This window comes from Octodon degus, unplaced genomic scaffold, assembly GCF_000260255.1.
Source record: "Octodon degus isolate 3935 unplaced genomic scaffold, OctDeg1.0 scaffold00019, whole genome shotgun sequence".
NCBI lineage: Eukaryota > Metazoa > Chordata > Mammalia > Rodentia > Octodontidae > Octodon > Octodon degus.
The window spans coordinates 21470754-21491408 of NW_004524595.1; the positions used below are offsets into that span (position 1 = coordinate 21470754).

The 20655-nt window shown below is 39.1% G+C and overlaps 1 pseudogene across 1 annotated transcript in view; it reads left to right on the forward strand.

Annotated features, from left to right (window-relative positions):
• The window catches only part of LOC101567561, a 39753-nt pseudogene extending 19834 nt beyond the window's left edge, over positions 1-19919 (forward strand). Inside the window, exon 3 of the transcript XR_192418.2 lies at positions 18667-19919. The product of XR_192418.2 is annotated as a ranBP-type and C3HC4-type zinc finger-containing protein 1 pseudogene (transcript). The remainder of the gene's footprint in view (positions 1-18666) is intronic.
• The last annotated feature ends 736 nt before the right edge of the window (positions 19920-20655 follow it).

The window sequence follows — 20655 nt, forward strand, 5'->3', positions numbered from 1 at the left end:
TGCCAGTGAAGCAGAAGACCCAATACTATTATGGGCTAGTGGACTCTTTTAGAATATTTTGCTGAGTTTGCACACCTGTAATATTCAAATAACGGAACTTAACTAAAAAAGGGGATACAGATGAATGTCCATTGTGTATCCTTTTATTCAAAATGGTTAGGATAGATATATAGTTGCATTCTCTTAATGAATAGACAGATATGTTGTAATAGTGATTGTAAATAGGATATCATGTCCGCATCTTGTACAGCAATTAACCACTCGGTGAATGTATGCAATGTGTTAATTATTGAAACTGTCATAGCAATTTGGTTTGAAACTGTCTCATTGCTATTCTTTTCTCAATTAAATTATGGAAAAAAATTAAAAAATCTTTAATTTTTTGGTACAGGGTCTTACCACACAGCTCAGACTCATAGTGATCCTTCTATTTTCAGCCTCCTCAACACTGGGATTACAAGGCATGCACCATCAGGCAGGCCCAGTTTTGGTAGCCTGTCACGGGGCACCCAGGGCTCCAGGGCTGGCACAGCAGGTAGTACCATGGATCAAACCTGGGTCCTTGCGCTTGCCAGGCAGGCACTTAGACCTCCAATCTATATCCCCAGCCCAATGGTTTTAGTCTTATATTCCAGGTTTAGGTTTTATAAATGGATACCTTGTTTTCAAGAACATCTTCTCGAGAGAAAACTACCTTTGTGTCATATGTGTTTCCTCTTAGAAATGTTGGAAATGTAGGGAATGTCTCCAAAGGACAGAAATGCTATATATTGGGATACATGTCTTTATCAAATCCTGCTACAAATGCTCCTTTGCTGAGTAGTGACTCAACATCTTAAAACCTGTTATCAACATTCATCCTACAAAGTTCCAAGTACTTGCTAAGAAAAAAAATGTCAGACTCTAAAACTTGATTGTAAGTATCATTTTAAAAATAGAAATCAAGTCATGGATATGACTCAGTGGTTCAAGCACCTGCCTGGTAAATACAAGGTCCTGAGTTCAATTCCCAATACCTAAAATTAAAATAATAAAAAAATAGAAATCATCTCATGATCTATGAAAGACATAATTGTCAAGGGTCATCTCTATTTAAAATTGAGTTAGGAGTACATTTCTGTGGTTTTGTTTAAACTTCAGCAAACTATGAGTATTTTTCAGTTGCTTTGCTACACTACAAATAAGGCAGATATGGAAGGAACCATGACCAGAAAAACCTCTGCCAATTTTAATTTTGTTCTTAGGGACATCTTCCCACCACAAGAGAAAGTGTGTTAATTATCTTTTTATTGTTATAATAAAATATCTGAGAAAATCAACTTATAAAGAGAAAAGGTTTATTTTGGTTCATAATTTTGGAGGTCTCATCTATGATGGGTTGGCCCTATTGCTTTGGGCCTGTGGCAAGGCAGGGTGAGAGGTCATGCTAGAGCAATTGCCCATCTCACCACCAGGAAGCATAAAAGAGAGAAGGTGAGGAGGGTCCTACATTCCAAGTCCTTTTCACCTTCCCAGTGACCTAAAGACCTCCCAATAGTCCACACTCCTCAAATGTTCTACTAACCTGAGGGTTTTCCAGCAACCCTGTGTAACAGGCAAGGTGAGAAGAGACAATGTCTTACACACTCAGAGATGATCAATTTATATTCGTGGTGGCAGATAATATACAAATGGACTGGCCTTCGGGTTTAAAAACAAATGTCCTTGAGGTGGTTTCAGCTCTTATTTTGTTACACAAAAATGAACATTAATTGGTCTGCAGGAGTTGACTCTTGTTCTTAGCCAATTAGCTAATTCCTAGGAAATGGCTCAGAAATCCACTTGAGAAAAAACAATGCAGTAAGTTTGAGGATTGCCACAGCTTAGCATCAGTGACATAGTCATAATGGATTAGTACACGGAGGCTTCCATTTCATTTTATCTCAGGCTCTGTTTTCAGGAGAACTCAAAATAAGGAATATAATTTTAATATTTATAGGCTATTTATGTTTATATTTTAAGATTAACAGACAGGTTGCCTTTTCATTCCTAGATAGGTTGCCTTAATTATGTGTGACTTATTGATCATCCTGAAAACCAAATCATTGAGTCTGTGTGTGACATTCAAGATCCAAAATTGCAGAACTATGAAAGTAGAAGACAAGAGTACTCATGTTTTGCATTTGTTGTTGTTGTACTGAGGGAAATGAAAGTAAGTAATTTACCTAAGATCACAGGGCTGGTGAATAATAACAGAACTGAGGCCTAAATCTACCATACAGGTTGTTTTTTTTTAAAAAAAAAAAAAGCTAAGAATTTTTAAGAAAGAAAAAGATACATAAATGATACTTATGAGAAGATCACATCAGATTTCATCTTAAGAAAATACATATTAACATAATTGAGAATCCAAAATATAAAGTCTACCTAAAAACTAAACCCTAAATTAACTATATGCATACTGATCCTTGTGTTCCTCTTCTTAGGAATTTATTCTTTTAATTATATGATGACATATATAGATTATCATCGGTTGCATTTTTTAGTGGCTATTAAACTTAGAAGAAGAAACTATAAGTTAATTTTAATTCAGCTATATAGCTAGACCTAAGTAAAAGCTCTAGATTAGTTAAAGATTGAGCAATGATAAATTACACATAAGTAAGGCAACCTATCTAGTAATGAAAAGGCAACCTGCCTGTTAATCTTAAAATATAAACATAAATAGCCTATAAATATTAAAATTGTATTCCTTATTTTGAGTTCTCCTGAAAACTCAAATGATAAAATGTAATGGAAGCCTCTACGTACTAATCCCTTGTGACTATGTCACTGATGCTAAGCTGCGGCAGCTCTCAAACATCCTGCATTGTTTTTCCTAAAGTGGATTTCTGAGCCATTTCCTAGGAATTAGCTAATTGGCTAAGAACAAGAGTCAACTCCTGCAGACCAATTAATGTTAATTTTCGTGTAATAAAATAAGAGCTGAAACCACCTCAAGGACATTTGTTTTTAAACCCGAAGGCCAGTCCATTTGTATACTATCTGCCACCATGAATATAAATTACCTCTGCATGTGTAAGACATTGTCTCTTCTCACCTTGCCTGTTATACAGGGTTTCTGGAAAACCCAAATAAGATATCACTGTTTCTCCTGAAGCTACATGACAGACATCATAGTGGCAATTATGCTAATGATCCTTAGATGAGATAAAAATATGACCTACCTTATACTGAATCCATAATGATCCCAATTGAAATTAATATTGATGTTACTTGTGTCAACTGCACCGAGGATAGTAATATGTAATATCAAGGCCATGCTTGGAATGCCTGTTGTTCTGGTCTTCTAAATGTGTACTGCTTCTAATGTCATGTCAATTACAGCTGTACTCTCTCACAAATAAATGTTTGTTTTTAAAAAATTGAATAAAAGAAAAAAGACAGGAAAAAAATGTCATAGGACTGTCCTTCTACAATGTTGTATATGGTTAGATTTCTAAATTTCTGTGTAAAAATGTGAAATTATTTATTTCTATTTTTTTACTATTCTTTTTTCTTTTTTTCACATTTCAAAGGGATTTAAGGTTTAGCATATCAACGATTGATGGAAAATACCTGTTCCATGTTATGTTAAAGGCGTTTGATATTCAGATAGATAGTGATGTTAATCTCAACTGCCTATGTTATAGGGTAATAATATTAAGCTTCTCTTCTGGAGGATTAAAAACCTAAGTTTTCAGACCAAAAAATTAGAGAAAAAGAAAGGCCACAAGGACAGCCAAGATTTTGGCCCAAGCCCTTCAAGGTCAGTGAAGACTCAGGACATAAGAGAACCTGTACTGTAACATCATGTAACTCAGTGGTGTTCCAAATTTTCTGATCAAGGAAATTCTGGGGCCACAGAGGAAAGTGATTGACAATGTAGAGTGTGCCTAAGGAGAGTCACATGGAGAGAAAACATTCTCTCAAGCTTTCACACAGACCAAATTGGTCAAACAAAGGCTGTGACTCATTCATATGGCTAACACTGACAAAAGATCTACAAACTGCTGTACAGGGTTTCAGGGTAAATCCTGAGGAGATGTTACTTATGACCCTTACATAAGACCCCAGTGAGTCCCATGAGGACTGTTTCCTCACTTGTAGAATGAAGACAATACTTGTCCCTGAAAGTTCTCTGACTCAGTATAAAACTCGGCAAAGGAAATTTGCTATCATTAACATGTTGACTCACCATCACCCTCGATGTATATGGTTATATAATCTTAAGATACTGTCAAAAAAAAAAAAAGATACTGTCACTGTAGCCATTATCCTCTTTGCTACTAATACTACCAAGTGTGTTAGGAATTATCTCATCAGTAAAATGTCACTTTTTGGAGAGGCTCACCATTCTGTTACACATTCAATTCTTTGTTTTTCTTTTCTTTTCTTTTTTAATGTATTAAGTACAGACTCTGCAGGGTCTCACTACACAGATCAGACTCAGAATGATTCTCCTGTTTTCAGCCTCCCAAGCACTGGGATTATAGGTGTGAGCCATCACACCCAGTCTCAATCACCCTCTCAGCGCGCCCTGGGGATAGAGCTGGAACAACATGCCGGGTATCGAACCCCAGTCCCTGCTCCTGCCTAAGCAGGTGCTTTAGGCCACTGAGCTATCTGGCCAGCTCTTCAATTCCATTCTATGACAACTAATGTCACACCAAAGTCATATGCTACACTATTGGATACACCCCTTCAAAATTTTGCCTGTGATGTTTGTTATAACTATATAATGAAGTTTGATTGCAATACTTTATCACAGATGCAACAACCAAGGCTTCAGGACTGGAGCAGACGAATGTGGGGAAGACATTTACTACACACTCTGCTGCATCTGGTTTCAGAGAATTTTATTTATTTATTACAGTTTTGCATTGTGATCTCATTTTTTTAGTTTATTTATTTAGGAAAAATATAAATTTATGACAAAATAGTAAGAGAATAGCTAATACATTGTGTATCATTATCTTCAAAGTAGTTACTGAGAGTGCAAAACATAGGCAAAAATATTCTTACAGAGAAGAAACAAATAAATAATAGCACAAAACTTTCTTTTCAATGAACTCAGAAAAACTAGTAGTATAAGTGAAACAAACTAACATATATATTAAAATATTTATTGAAACAACCTAATAGGTAATTTGGGTAACTTGAATTCCTCCCTACTTCCTACTTCTCTGTGTTCATATACATATGAATGCAGAGAACTATATATAATATATATTATAGATAATATATATATATAGGTTTCTCATATAAGTGAAACCATGTGATATTTAAGCTTGTGTGTCTGACATCTTTCTCTTAACATGTTCTGAACTTGCAGCCATTTACTTATGAATGTCTCATTTATCTTTATTTATGACAGAGTATTACTCCATTGTGTATAAATATTACACTTTCCTTATCAATTTATCTGTTGATAGACATATACATTGTTTCCAAGATCTAGCTATCATAAATTGTACAGCTACAAACATGGGTATGCAGGTATTGCTGTAATATGATGATGTTAACTGTTGGGAAGATATCTAGAAAGAGGATAACTGGGTCAAATGGAATTTCTACTTTCAGTTTTTGAGGAATCTCCACACCAATTTCCAGTCATTGATTGTACTAGTTTACATTCCTGCCAGCAGTGGAGAGGAATTCCTTTTCCCCATATCCTTGTCAGCATTTGTTATTATTAGATGTTTTGATGATAGCCATTCTTTATGAGATAAGACAGTATCTCAATATAGTTTAAATTTGTGTTTCTGTAGTAGCCAGAAATGTTGAACATTGTAAAAACGTTTATTGGCCATTTGTACTTCTTCTGAGAATTATCTGTTCATTTAAGCTGTTCATTTTTTGATTTGGTCTTTTATTTTGTGAAGTCTAATTGTATTTGAGTTCTTTATATATTCTAGATATAGTCCTCTTTCCAAGAAATAACTGGCAATTTTTTCCCATTCTGTAAGTTGTCTCTTCATTCTGCAGTTGTTTCTTTTTTTACTGATCTTGATGAACACATAAATAAGTACTGTAATTTATGTGGTCCTGAAAGAACAGTGTGTACCTGTCCCCTGTCCTGAGGAACTTGGGATCTAATGTAGACAGGTTCTGTGCTCATAGTGTTAACTCTTTGTGAAACAGCCAGAAGAGTTCAAGATTATATCCAGAGTCACACAGTGTGGTTAGCAATCACCTCAGAACCAGAACACATTTCTGCAAAAGTTGTTAGAAATGTGTTCTCATTCTTACTCTTCTGAGACACAGTTGTGTTACAGAAACGTTGAGAAATGATCAATTCTTGATCATTGTCTCTACTGGTTGACCCTTGTGGTCCCTAAGCTTCCAAACTGCTGTTGACTGAATGGCCTGCAAGACTCTGGAGACCTAGAAGTAAAAGGGCATATTCATGATTTGTTGTCACTTGAACTTTATCTACTTTGTGTTATTTTGAAATTATTATTATTATTATTAAGTTCAGAAATAAAAATGCAAGTTAAAAAACTTTTACAAAATTGTCACACAAAAACCCATTTTAGGATATCATTACATGCTATCTTTATTTAGAAAAGTTAGTAGGTCTTATCAAAATAAAGTTGTCAATTATAAATGTAAATTTCTTTCTTTGAGTCAAAGGAAGTGCATGTGAGATGTCACACTACAGATTTATGAAGCAGGCAGGTGCAGTCAGCCAGGCTGAGCTGGCGAATCTGGAGCCTGGGCTCCCGGGGTGGGCGGGGCTCCCGGGGTGGGCTGAGCTGCAGCTGCGGTTCCTTCTTATGCGCAAGAGGAGCTCTGAGTGGATGCTTTTAAAGCCCTAAGTGCTGTGGTTCTTTCATTTCAGGTCACAGTACAAATGTTGTCACTATTTTCCCTCTGATTGTAAACATCAACAGAATATAGCATGCTTACAAATTATACTGCAAAGAGTACTACAACACTACAACTTCTCAGAATCTGTTCTTTCAGAAACAATACTCTCACTCTACCTATTATAGAGCGCTATTGGGAAGCCCAAGTAAGATATTGTCCCTGAAAGCTCTTTTACTATCCCAAAGCATGAGGCAAATAAAAGTATTATGATACTAATAAATGCTATGATTAAAACTTGATTATTATCAATTTATATAATTATTTTGCATATGTTGTCTATCAGGATCCATGAAACAATTTTTTAAAACAGATTTCTGTACTTTAAAAACATATCTTTTAATTTATTTGGTACAGGGTTTTGCTACCCAGCTCAGACTCCTAGTTACTCTCCTGCCTCAGCCTTCCCAGTGCTGGAATTACAGGTGTGCACCACCATGCCCGGTTTTAGTGGCTGGCACAGCATGCCTGGGGTTCTGTGTGTGGCACAGCATGCTGTAATGGGCATCAAACCCAGATCTTTGCACTTGCTAGGCTGAAGCATAAACTGCTGAGCTATCTCTCTAGCCCCTAGACCAACTTTTGAAAGAGTGTATCAAACAGGGTGTAATGGTTGATACATTGTGTCAACTTGAAAAGTTTAGAAGTTTAAGTGACTCAACAGGGCCCAGGGTCCTCACTGTAAACGTCCTCATCCTTTGGAGAGGAGGGCACAGAGATGTGAGGGCTACACCCACCCTAGGGGGTAGTCCCTGGGGGGTAGCCTGCTTACAGTATAAAGGTGGAAAGAGGCTTGCTCTGCCCCTTTGTGCTCTTGTTGCTTCTGCCATCTTGAACTGTTGCTACTTAATCCAGGTCATTATGGACTGAAACCTCCACAGAGTGGGAGCTAAATAAACCTTCCTTAATTCTCTCATTGTCTCAGCAATGAGAGAAATGCAACAAAGATGCAAGGTAACATATGACCTTGTGGTGACACTAATGGCAACACAGTAGAATTGAATATGGAGCAGATCTGATGGTGAGCCTAAGATGTGCATGTGCTAGTGGAGGCTGCCATGTAATTGTTAATATTTCATTGATGTTATGATATTTCAGTGCTGCAGCATTTTTTTTCCTAGTATGGATTCCTGGGTCCATTTCTTTGGAATTAGATAATTGATTAAGGGATCTAATGAAACATGAGTTAAAACAAACCTAAAGACATTTAATGGGATGAATGTAAACTCATTGTCCTAAGAACAGGAAGTTTGAGAGAATGAACATTGTCCATCTTTCCATGGCCCAATACATATTGCATACTGATGCATTCGAGAAATAGTGAAATAAAGGGAGGTGGTGCAGAAACTGCCTTAAATGTGTGGGGAAGTGGGCTTCCCAAAGCATAACTCACTGGAATACTCCATATCTCCCTAACAGCACCGAAAGTGAAAATGAGAGCATTATGCTTTCTGCTTTTTTTAAGTTATTCCCTAAAAGGCAATTCTTTAGCAAGTTGGTGGCAAGGCCAGAACTGAAAACCATTGCTCATTTTTGTTTGCTTAGATTGCCATTGTACTCATTTATATTTTAAAAATCAATGAAGCAAAAGCAGAAATGAGAGAGGTTTCCTGCCTTATTAACATTGCCCCTGACAAAGCTGGGGATGAGGTTTGTTAGCTGAACATCAACTTAATCAGATGTGGGAGGGATTCACAAAGCACAGTATTCCTGGTACTTCTAGAACTTTCTAGAGGGTTACATTCAACCCTGGAGGAGCCATGTATATTAGGAAGATTGCACTAGTGCAGCAAGTACAGAAAGCTATGATGCAGACCAGAAGCTGAAGCATTTGGAAACCCCTCACTAGAAGGGGACGTTTTTCCCATAGAGCTCCAGAGGGCAGGCAGACCAGAACACAGTGGGAGGTAATTGTTTGAGGGCTGTTTTAGTTTGAGGAGGAAGGACTTCTCTTTTTTCCTGGGTTATTTCAGCCACAGAACATTAGCTTTGGTGGAATTGAAGATCCACATCTATATCAATTTATACATCTTAATTTTTAGTTTTCTTAGGGTATGTTTGTAGTCCATGTATGTTAACAGTCCCATGGGGAATGTTAACAACGTTCCCCATGGGGTATTGGGACATGTACATAATAAATCTTATTCCTTTTTCATCCTCTTCCCTTCCTCGTCTCCCTCTCTCCATGTATCAGTCCCCTCCCCATGTATAAAATATCTACTATCTATTCCCCTATTTCCTATTACCTATCTTTTATTGTGCTCTGTATTTATATTTTGTGTTTCTTGTAGAAGACCCCCCATGAGATATTTAAGCTTCCATGATGAGATAAGTGATGAGATATTTAGACTGCCATGTCTGATCTATTTCACTTAAACTTATTGTGTCATGGTGCATCTATTTTCCTGCAAGTGACTCGCTTATTCTTCAGTATGCTAGAGTAGTTCTGCATTGTTTATGAATACCTTATTTTCTTTGTTTATTCATCTGTTATAGACAGATGTAGAGACCACTTGCAAGATTTAGCTATTGTGAATCTTGCTGCTATAAACATGGGTATACATGTATCACTGTGATGTGATGTCCTTCTTGAGTACTGGGATTATAGGCATACACCACCATGCCTGGCTTGTCACTGTAACTTTGTTGTATTACTTAAAGTCCAGGATTGGACTTTGATATCTCCTACATTGCTCGTTTCCCAGAGTTGCTTTGGCTATACTGGGTCTCTTCTTGTTTCACATGAGTTTTAGGATTGTGCTTTATAGTTCTGTGAAGAATACTACTGGTATTTGGGAAAGATACCTAGAAGGGATAGAGTTGGATCAAATTGAATTTCTGGTTTTAGTTTTTTAAGGAATATCCATACTGATTTCCTAAAAGTTGTATTGGTTCATATTCCCACCAACAGTGTAGAAGGGTTCCTTTCTCCCTGCAGCCTGACCAGCATTTGTTGTTATTTGATTTCCTGAAGGTAGCCATGCTTTTTGGAGTAAGATGGAATCTCAGTGTTGTTTTAACTTTTATTTCTCTAATATACAGAGATGTTGAACATTTTTGTATGTGTTTATTGGTCATTTGCACTTCTTCTAAAAAATGTCTGTTCATTTCAGTTGACCATGTTTTGATTGGATCTTTTGAGGAGTCTAATGTATTTTGGTTCTTTGCATATTCTAGACATTAGTCTTTGGAGGAATAACTGGAAAATACCACCCCACTCTGTATATTATCTCTTCACTCTGTTGGTTGTGACCTTTGCTGAGAAGAAGACTTTTAATTTGACATGATCCGATTTGTTGATTCTTGGAATTATGTCTTGGAGTTCAGCTCAGAAAGTCCTTAGCTATGCCTAGAGACTTACTATCTTATTTTCTAGGAACTTAAGTGTTTCAGTTTTAACAATTATATCTTTGAGCTATTTTGATTTTATGGGCCTAGATTCTTTTGTGTGGGGAAAGCCAACTTCCCTAGGACCATTTGTGAAGAGGTTTCCTTCAGCATATGTTTTAGGCTCCTTTGTCAAACATAAGGTAACTAACTGTGCCTGGAGATGTGCCTGACTCCTCTTGCTTTGTTTCATTGGTGTAGTTCTATTTTTGCTGATATTATGGTGTTTTATCACTGCAGCATTTATTTATTTATTCATTTATTTATTTTTGAGGCAGGGTCTCTCCACCCAATTTAGGCTGGCCTTGAACTCACCATGTAGCCCAGCTTGGCCTTGCACTCATGGCAATCTTCCTGCCTCAGCTTCCTGAGTATTGGGATTATAGGCATGCACCACCATGCCTGGCTTGTCGCTGTAGCTTTGTGGTATTACCTGAAGTCCGGGATTGTGATATCTCCTACATTGCTCTTGTTTCCCAGGGTTGCTTTGGCTATACTGGATTTCTTTTTGTTTCATATGATTTCTAGGATTGTGCTCTATAGTTCTGTGAAGAATGCTATTGGTATTTTTATTGGCATTGTACTCAATCTGTATGTTAGTTTTTGGAAGTTGATCATTTTGACAGTATTGGTTCTGCCTATCCAGGAAGAGAGGATATCTTTCCATGGTCTGATGGCCCCTTCTATCTCCCTTTTCAGAGTACTATAGTTTTCACTGAGAGGTCTTTCACTTCCTTGGTTAAGTTAACTTCTAAGTATTTAATTTTTCTTGATGCTACTGGGAATGATTTTGTTTTTTTACTAATTTATTTCTTGGTAAGTTTATTATTGGTGTGTAGGAATGCCATTGATTTTTGTGTCTCAACTCTGTACCCTGTTGTGCTACTGAACTTGGTTATTCTAGGTGTCTTTCAATTTTTTATTAATTTTATTGAGAAAAAAATAACAATGAGGCAGTTTCAAAACAGGTTACTAGGACAGTTACAAAAATTAATACATTGTATATTGTTGTTTTCATAGTAGTTATTCATAGTACAAGGTGCAGACATGATATCCTATCCAAACACTATTAGCACAAATCTCTCTATTCATTGAATTAGAGAAAGTAGCTGTATATCTATCCTAACTATTTTGCATGTACAGATACAATATGGTCCTTCATTTATATCCCCCTTTTTGTTTACTTTTGTCAGAGATGGGTATTCCATTGCCATTTAGATATTGTAGGTGCATGAATTCAGAAAAATAATCCAATATAGTCTAGTAGTCCATAATAGTACTGGGTTATCCATAGGACTGGCAATGTCAGAAGTTGTTGACTTGAGCCTTTTACAGCTCAGCATATTAATATGGCTTTACTTTTTAATACCTCATTTTTATACTTTTTCTGCTGGATGGTTAAGACTAAGATAAAGCAAGACCTATATAACAAGAAATGTAACTTTTGTATTTGCCAAGGTCAGTCAAATCCCCTCAGGATTTGCCCTGAAATACTGTACCACGTTTGTAGATCCTTTAGGCTTTGAATTTATCATTCTTTATAGCTGAGTAGGTGTCTTTCAGAGGAATTTTTTGTGTCTTCTATGTAAGGATCATGTTATCAACAAATAATGGTAATTTGATCTCTTCCTTTCCTACACATATTCCTTTTATTTTTTCCCCTCTTGCCTAATTGCTCTGGCTAATGTTTCAAGAATGTTGATAGTGGAAATCCTTGTATCATTCCTGATTTTAGAGGGAAAAGTGTTTAGCTTTTCCTCATTTAATATGATTCTGGCCAATGATTTGTCATAAGCAACTGTAATCAGATTGAGATATTCCCTTCTATATATATATATATCTTTTGGTGTTTTCACCATGAATGGATATTGGATTTCATCTTAGGCTTTTTCTGTGTCAGTTGAGACAATAGTGTCATCTTTGTCCTTGCTGTTGTTATATGCTGGGGTACATTTATCGATTTTGTATGTTGAGGCTTCTGTGCATTCCTGGATTGAAGGCTACTTGAAGTATGATCTTCATGATTCACTGCACTTTATTTGCCAGTAGAGTAGCTTGGTGAAGGCTTTTACACCCATGTTCATTAAAGTATCATTATAGTGGTTTTTTGTGGTTGGGGATTTTTCTGGTTTTGAAATTAGAGTAACTCTAGGTTCTAGGGATGGTTTGAGTAGTACCCCTCCCCTTTTAGTTTCATAAAAGAGCTTTAGGTGTTTTGGTGTTAGATATTTCATAAAGTTCCTAATGAGCTTAACAGTGAATCCAGTAGGACCTGCGAATTTCTTAGTTGGTAGGTTGACTGTCTCTTTTTATTTTTCTTATTACTTCTCCAATTTCACTGTCTATTATTGAATTATTCAGTTTTTATATTTTCTTGGTCTAGTTTTGGTAGTTCACATGTATCCAAAAATCTATCTTTTTCTGAATTCATCATTTAATTAGAGTACAAGTTTTTGAAGTAGTTACTAATAATCTTCTGGATTTTGATGGTGTCTCATGAGTTCATCTTTTTCACTTCTAATTGCATTGATTTGAGTTTTTTCTTTCTTTTTTTCAGTTAGGCTGGGGTTTGCCCATTTTGTTCATCCTTTCACAGAAGAAGCTCTTCCATTCACTGATTTTTTTGCATTGTTTTTCCGTCTCAGTTTCATTAATCTCTTTTCTGATCTTTATAATTTCTTTCCTTGCACTGGCTTTAGATTTGGATTACTCTCATTCTTCTTTCATCCTGAGGGTCATCATTAGGTCATTTATTTGGACTCATTCTATTCTGCTGATGTGGGCATTCACAGTTATAAACTTGCCTCTTAGGACTGCTTTCATTGTGTCCCATAGATTCCAATATGTTGTACTGGTGTTGTTATTTGATTTTAACAACTATCACTGGGGCGATAGCTCAGTAGAATAAGCGCCTGCCTGGCAAATGCAGGGTCCTAAATTCAATCCCTGGTAGTGAAAAAAAAGGGGGGGGGCAACAATTGTCTAATTTCTTCCTCGATCCCTTGAATACCATTCAAAATATTTTTGTTTAATTTCCATGTGTTTGCATAGTTTCTTGGTTTCTTTTGCCACTGCTTCTAGTTTCATTGCACTATGATTTCACAACATGCATGGGTGAATTTGATTCTTTTACATTTACTTAAGCATGCTTTGTGGTCTATTTTGGAGAAAGTCCCATGTGATTCTGAGAAGAATGTATGTGCTGTCATGAGTTAAACAGTCTGTAGCTATCTATTAGGTCTATTTGAAAGTTTTGTTCAGTTCTGAACAATTCAAAAAAGTTTTACTGTTCAGCTGTCAGAAAGGAGCCATTGTGAATACAAATTTAAACTGTAATGGTTTCATTGTAACAATATTTGAGTTCCTATTAATTTTTACTTGAGTTGATTGGTATATTTAAGAACTACATTATATAATATAGTTTTATGGCTGCCTTTGTGATACAATAAGCATGATATGAATAAATTATGTACTATTCCAGTATATTTCAAGTGGTCAAATACCTAGTTCATCAATACTTCTGTTGATGAACAACTCAGTTTGCCCATAGCAGTGTTCAGCAAAATTCTGTTTCTGGTAGTGGACTTCTCATTGGTTGACAAACACAACTGTAGCATGGAACAAATAGCTTGTGAAATGAGGTACTACCATACATTGATACACATTTTATTATGCAATAATTCTAAACAAATGTTGAAAAATTGATGTCAAATTCATCATGAAGGCACAGGGAGTGGACTTCAATGATCATCAGAATCCTAAGGTTGACTGTCTCATTCTACTATTGTTGAAAGTGATTGAGCTATCTAAATCTGAAGAAATGTGATATTAAATAGGCATGTGAGAATAGTTAATTTGTTGTGTGTCTTTGTATTTTGAAAAGAGTGAGGTGTGTGCTGCCATGTACCCATCAGGCAGTTCTAACAACCTGCTTTTAGTTTATCTCTACCCACTCCTTTGAAGCAAAACACATGCATTATTCATTATTTTGTTTCATTTGTGTGTGTGCATACAATTTTAACTTCCCAGTCTTCCTAGGATTGAGTTATTCAATTATCAAAGACACAAATTTCTCAAAAAAATATTTTTGATTGAAAGAATGAAAAAAAGACTTTTATTAAGAATTCACTGGGTGCCACACCTTGTGCCAATAGCCCTACATGCACTTTCCTGCTTAATTCATAGAACAATCTGTACAAGAAAACCAAACTGTGTTTCTCTATACTTGCATTCACCACTCACACCACTTCATGTCTGACCAACAAATGTTCAGGTTTTTTTCAATACCAAGCAGGTTTTTGTAGCTAACGACTAGGTGTCCAACAATTTAACTCAATTCTAATACATTTTACCACTGAATGTGAAAAGCTTGGTCAATGTTTGTTTGAGTCAGGATCCATTGATAACTTCCTGAGCCCACCAACATTGGCCCAATCAAGTCTACTGCCCGCTCTGTGCAGAAATCCTTCCCCAGGGAATCTTCTTAACCACCTAGAGTCTCTTTCTATCTTCCTAGCAGAACAGTTCTTGTTGGCATCTTGGGAAACATGCCTAGATTCAGTGCATCTCTGCATTGTATTAGGCCTTCCATGGCTACCTCTTCTTTGGACCCAGCTGCTCACTTCAAGGGAGTGGATCAGAAGGCCCACTTAGTAGTTTTCATTGCTGTTCGAACCTAAAAACTTGTTCTTCTGATCCGTATCACCCTTAAATTCCCATACTGATTTCCAAAAAGGCCTCATCCTTTACAGTAGTTCAGTTTTCCAGGCCCATCTACCTGACCATATGGCTAGGTGAATTAGTAAGGTTTCTGTTGCTGTAACAAATAACAGAGATAATCAACTTCTGAGGTCAAAAGTGTTATTTTGGCTTAGTTTGGAGATTTAGGCCTATGGTTGGCTCTGTTGTTTTGCCAAACATTTAGGCCTATGTTGGCTCTGTGTCAGGACCTATGGCAGAGCACAAAGCAGAGCAAAACTTGACATTTTATGGTCAGGAAGTGAAAAAACAAAGAATAAAGGACTGAGATCCCATTGTTCCTTTCAGTGGCATGCCCTCAGTGATGCAGAGACTTCCCATTAGACTCCATATCTTAAAGGCTCCACTCCTGATAGCACCATAAGCTGCGAAGCACATCTATAACACTTGGGTTCTGGGCACATTCCAGATCCAAACTGTAGCTCTAGTCCATTCACTAAGGCCCATGAGTAAGTGAAACTTAATCACATGCACATTAATCATTGCACAATTCTTCCATTAATGCCAGAAAAAATAGTATGTAGTACAGACCATTGATACAATTTGTTCATTTTTATCAGCAATACTTTTTATATTCTTCGGTCTTAAAGCAATAGATTTCTGAACAGGATAAACTATTCATCTTGGACCTGTCATGTGTGAATCAAGCAACACTTGGATGGCTGTTGGCGAGCTGGTCCTGACATGGCAGCTATGGAACGCTTTGGATAGTTTCAAGGGCAGTTCTAGAGGAAAATTTTCCCTGGACAAGGTAATCTTTTTGCATTCCCTTGATTGTGTCACCCTGGATAAATCATTTACATTTTATTGCAGAACTCTTCTGAGCATTGCCTTCGCTATTAGAGTGTTTCTCTAACATATCTGACAAGAGCCAGGGAGATGGCTCAGTAGAATAAGCACTTCCCTGGCAAGTACAAGGGTCTGAGTTCAATCCCCAGTTTCACAAAAAAAAGCTTTAGGGGGTTGGGGATATAGCTCAGTAGAATAAGCTCTTGCCTGGCAAGAGTGTTTCTTATTTGTTATCTAAGACATTTTTGGATATTGGGTTTCATGGTTATTTTATGTTTTTAAGTCATAAAGACAGTCTGAATGAACGCTCAATAGAAAGCTAGTAATTGTCACTTGGATGATGTGTACCAGAGGCAGCATCTAACAATGTTCTGGTCCCAAATCTCAAAATTCACCACTGGGAGATGCTCATCAGCCCCTGCTGTAAAGTACAAGTGTGCTCGAATGTGAGTCACTGACATTTCCAAAATCATCTCTGACAGGGAATCACATGGACCAAAGGCTCCAGGGGAGCTACTGCTTTTTGTAATTCAGACATGGCCTACTTTTGTTCAGCTCCTGACTTAGGAGTTTTCTTGGAACAAAATGGCTTTCTTTCCATTCTTTTCATAGTTTGTAATATTTCCAGATGTGAAATGTGTATTTTCCAACATTAGAATATGTCTCAGTTACTCTTCTTTCATTGGTGGGACAAATACCTAATACCAAAAATGAAGGTAGGAAAGGTTTATTTGGCTTACAGTTACTGGAGGTTTCAGTCCATATTCGGCTAGCTCCAAGCTCCAAAGGTTGGCAGAGGGCAACCTTTCATGGCAGCTGAAAAAGCAAGAGGAGCCAAGGGAGGAGTAGCAGCAACAATAGTGACAGAAAGAGAGCCTGTCTCTGTCTCTCTTATGTTACATTCAGGCTATCCACCCCAGGCTGGGTGTAGCACTCACCTTCATCATCCCAGCAGTACTAAGACCCATAATCCCAATGGACCATGAGTTCATCTCAAACTCTAGAAGTTCCCGCCCCATGACTGCATGAAGCTTTGGAGGGACAACTAGACACAAACCATAGCAGAATAAACCAATGAAATGTTGATCTTTTTACTTGATTCTAAGCGTAATAGCAATAGCAGTTTTCAGCTGCTTGTGGAATGTTGTAAGTGGCTCCTGCCCAAGCTACTGCTAAGAATTTCACCATTTAGGGCCAGCAAGATAGCTCAACAGATTAAGCCCCAGCTTTGGTAAGCTCCCTGGTCCAGCATGCCTCACAGACCTCACCTCAGGTGCATGCTGAGCAAGTGACAGTCTGGGCATGGTGGTGCACACCTGTAATCCCAGCACTGGGGAGGCTGAAAACAGGAGGGTCACTACAAGTCTAAGTTGTACAGTAAGACCCTGTACTAAATACATAAAATGAAAAAAATTCTCTGTTTGGGCAGAGTGTCACCCTTTTTTATAATTATTGTGATTAAGATCATTACTGCCATTTAAATTTACATAAGCATCACATTCATCATAGGAAATTTGTACCTGAACATGATGTATCCTGATTCTTTCTTTTTTCTCATTTCCCTCTCATTCCTTAAACCCCTATTTCCCTCCTTGTTTACAAAGCTTTGTTTCTATTTTATCCTTCTTTCCTCATTTTTTCTTTTTCCTTCCTTCCTTTTCCCCTCTTAACTCCCTAGCTCCCCTTTCCTTTAAAGCAATTTCTTCCTATTTCATAATATCTATTATGCATTTTAGTTCTTATTTTCACTTTCAGGTTCTCAGATCACAGAGACAATGTGATATTTATACATGTGTTACATTTATTTCACTTAAGAATATAGACTTAAGGTCCATCCATATATTTAACTATAAATGTCTCAAGTTTATTTATTTTTATGACTGCAAAGTATTCCATTTTATAAAAACACATAATTTTTATCCATTCATCAATTGATGGGCATTTGGGTTGTTTCCGAGATTTAGCTAAAACAAGCTGTGCTGCTATAAACATGGGTCTGCATTTATCACTGTGACATGATGCTTTTAATTATTTTGGGAAGATCCTAAAAAGAGGAACAGCAGGGTTATCTGGAACCTCTAGTCATAGTTTTATGAAGAATTTCCACATTGATTTCACTAGTCTACACTCCCACCAATAGTAGAGGTTTCCTTTTTCTCCCCCCACATCCCTGTTAACATTTGTTGTTGGTTGATTTTTTGATAGTAGTCATTCTTTCTGGAGTGATGTGGAATTTCAGTGTTGTTTTAATTTGCAACTCTTGAATGACCAGTGATTGATGCTGAACACTTTTTAATATATTTATTTGCCATTTCTACTTCATCTCAGTAGTGGGTATCTATCTCAAATGCTCATTTTTAGATCGGATTTTTTTTTCATATTTTTTAGAGAAGGGTCTACAGGGTGTTTAGGGTCTCACTACGAGATCGGACTCATAATGATCCACCTGTTTACAGCCTCCCAAGAGCTAGGATTATAGGCGCACATCACCACATCCAGTCTCAATTGCTCTCAGCGAGCCCCGGGGTGGGGTGGGGGGAAGGGCCGGCATGGCAGACCCGGAGATCAAACCCTCAGCCCCTGCCCCTGCCCGCAGGCACTTTAATCCACTGAGCTATTTGGCCAGCCTTAGATTGGATCTTTAAATTTGGAGGAGGGGGCTTGATTTTCAATTATTTATCTCACTGACAGAGAAATAACCCCTTTCACAACAGCATTGAAAAAAATTAAATACTAGGAATCAATCTAACAAAGGAAGTAAAAGATCTCTACACTGAAAACTTCAGTATTCTGAGAGAGGAGAATAAAGAGGACATCAGACCATGGATAGAAACTCTTTGGTAGGAAGAAACAACATAGTAAAAATGATCATACTCTGGAAGATCTGGGCTTCAAGGACCTCACGCTGCAGTCACAAGGGCCCCTGGAGCCGTCCCTTTCCAAGCCCGGAGTGCCCCAGGACCTTGGAGGGGCGAAGCCCGATGGAGTGCCTGAGCCCCCACCGGTGGGCTGGCAGTGCCCCAGGTGCACATTCGTCAACAAGCCCACCCATCCCGGCTGCGAGATGTGTTGCTGTTCACGGCCTGAAGCCTACCAGGTGCCTGCCTAGTACCGGCCTGACGAGGAGGAGCGTGCCCGCCTGGCTGGTGAAGAGGAGGCACTACGTCAGTACCAGCAGCAGAAACAGCAGCAGCAGGAGGGGAACGTGCAGCTGGAGCAGAGGAGCCTGGTGCTGAATGCCGAGCCCGCTGAGTGCCCTGTGTGCTACGCGGCGCTGGCACCTGGCCAGGCGGTGGTCCTGCGGGAGTGTCTGCACATCTTCTTCAGGGAGTGTCTGCAGGGCACGATCTGCAATAGCCAGGAGGCGGAGGTCTCCTGTCCCTTCATTGACGACACCTACTCGTGCCCGGGCAAGCTGCTGGAGAGGGAGATTCGGGCGCTCCTGTCCCCTGAGGATTACCAGCGCTTCTTGGACCTGAGCGTTTCCATCGCAGAAAACCGCAGTGCTTTCAGCTACCACTGCAAGACCTCAGACTGCAAGGGCTGGTGCTTCTTTGAGGACGATGTCAATGAGTTCACCTGCCCTGTGTGTTTCCGCGTTAACTGCCTCCTCTGCAGGGCCATCCATGAGCGCATGAACTGCAAGGAGTATCAGGACGATCTGGCACTGCGGACTCAGAACGACTTGGCTGCCTGGCAGACCACAGAGATGCTATAGGTGATGCTGCAGCAGGGTGAGGCCATGCACTGCCCGCGCTGCCAGATCGTGGTGCAGAACAAGGATGGCTGTGACTGAATCCGCTGCACTGTCTGCCACACTGAGATCTGCTGGGTCACCAAGGGCCCTCGCTGGGGCCCCAGGGGCCCAGGGGACACCACTGGGGGCTGCCACTGTCGAGTGAATGGAATTCCTTGCCACCCAAGCTGTCAAAACTGCCACTGAGCTGAAGATGGCTGGGTCCCCACAGGAACTCTCATTCATAGGCAGGAATAGGCAAGGCTGGGTTTAGGGCACTGGCTGTGGTTTTTGGCTTATGTGACATCCCTGTGATTGGCTGAGGCTAGGTGTCCTGCCCTGTGCAGCTGCTGCCTGTGCCTTTCCAGAGGCTGCTGGCTAGACCTTCCTTCTATGTGGCTCTGACCTCTGTCAGACTCCACCCTTAAACACAGCCCTGGCCAGGGCCATGCTGGCCCGAGCCTCTGCTGGTACCTGAGCCTCTACGCTCCCCATCACAGCAGCCTCACCACTCCCCCAGCTGGCGTCAGGTGATCTCCATGTCCTGACTGTTGGAAGTCTGGCACCTCTTGCTGATGTGGATATGCACAGAGGGAGGAAGACTGGGTGTGAGAGCGCACAGCCCAATGGGCCTGAGGATGTGTCCCATCTCATCTATGTAAGCACATTAAAATGGTTTTCCAGGAAGGGCTGCATGTGATAACCTTGAAAGCATGTGAATGTCATGGGCTGGGAACACACACAGGCAGGTACTGAACTCTGAAACAACATCAGGAAGATGATCCTGATGGCCTTGAGGCCACTGTGCCAGATCCCTGCACACACACACACACACACACACACACACACACACACACCTGTGTGTGGCAGCATCAAGGGCATGTTGCTCTTGGGCAGTTGTTGCCTGACAGGCCTTCTGGGCTCAGTAGAAAGCTACAACTTCAGTGAGACTGGTCAGAAAGTCTGGCTGTCGGGTTGGCCAGGTAGCTCAGGGATTAAGGTGCCTGCTTAGGAAGATGTAGGGAGTGGGGTTCGATACCCAGTGTGCTGTGCCAGTCCCCACCCCCAGTGTATGCTAAGATGGTGATTGATACTGG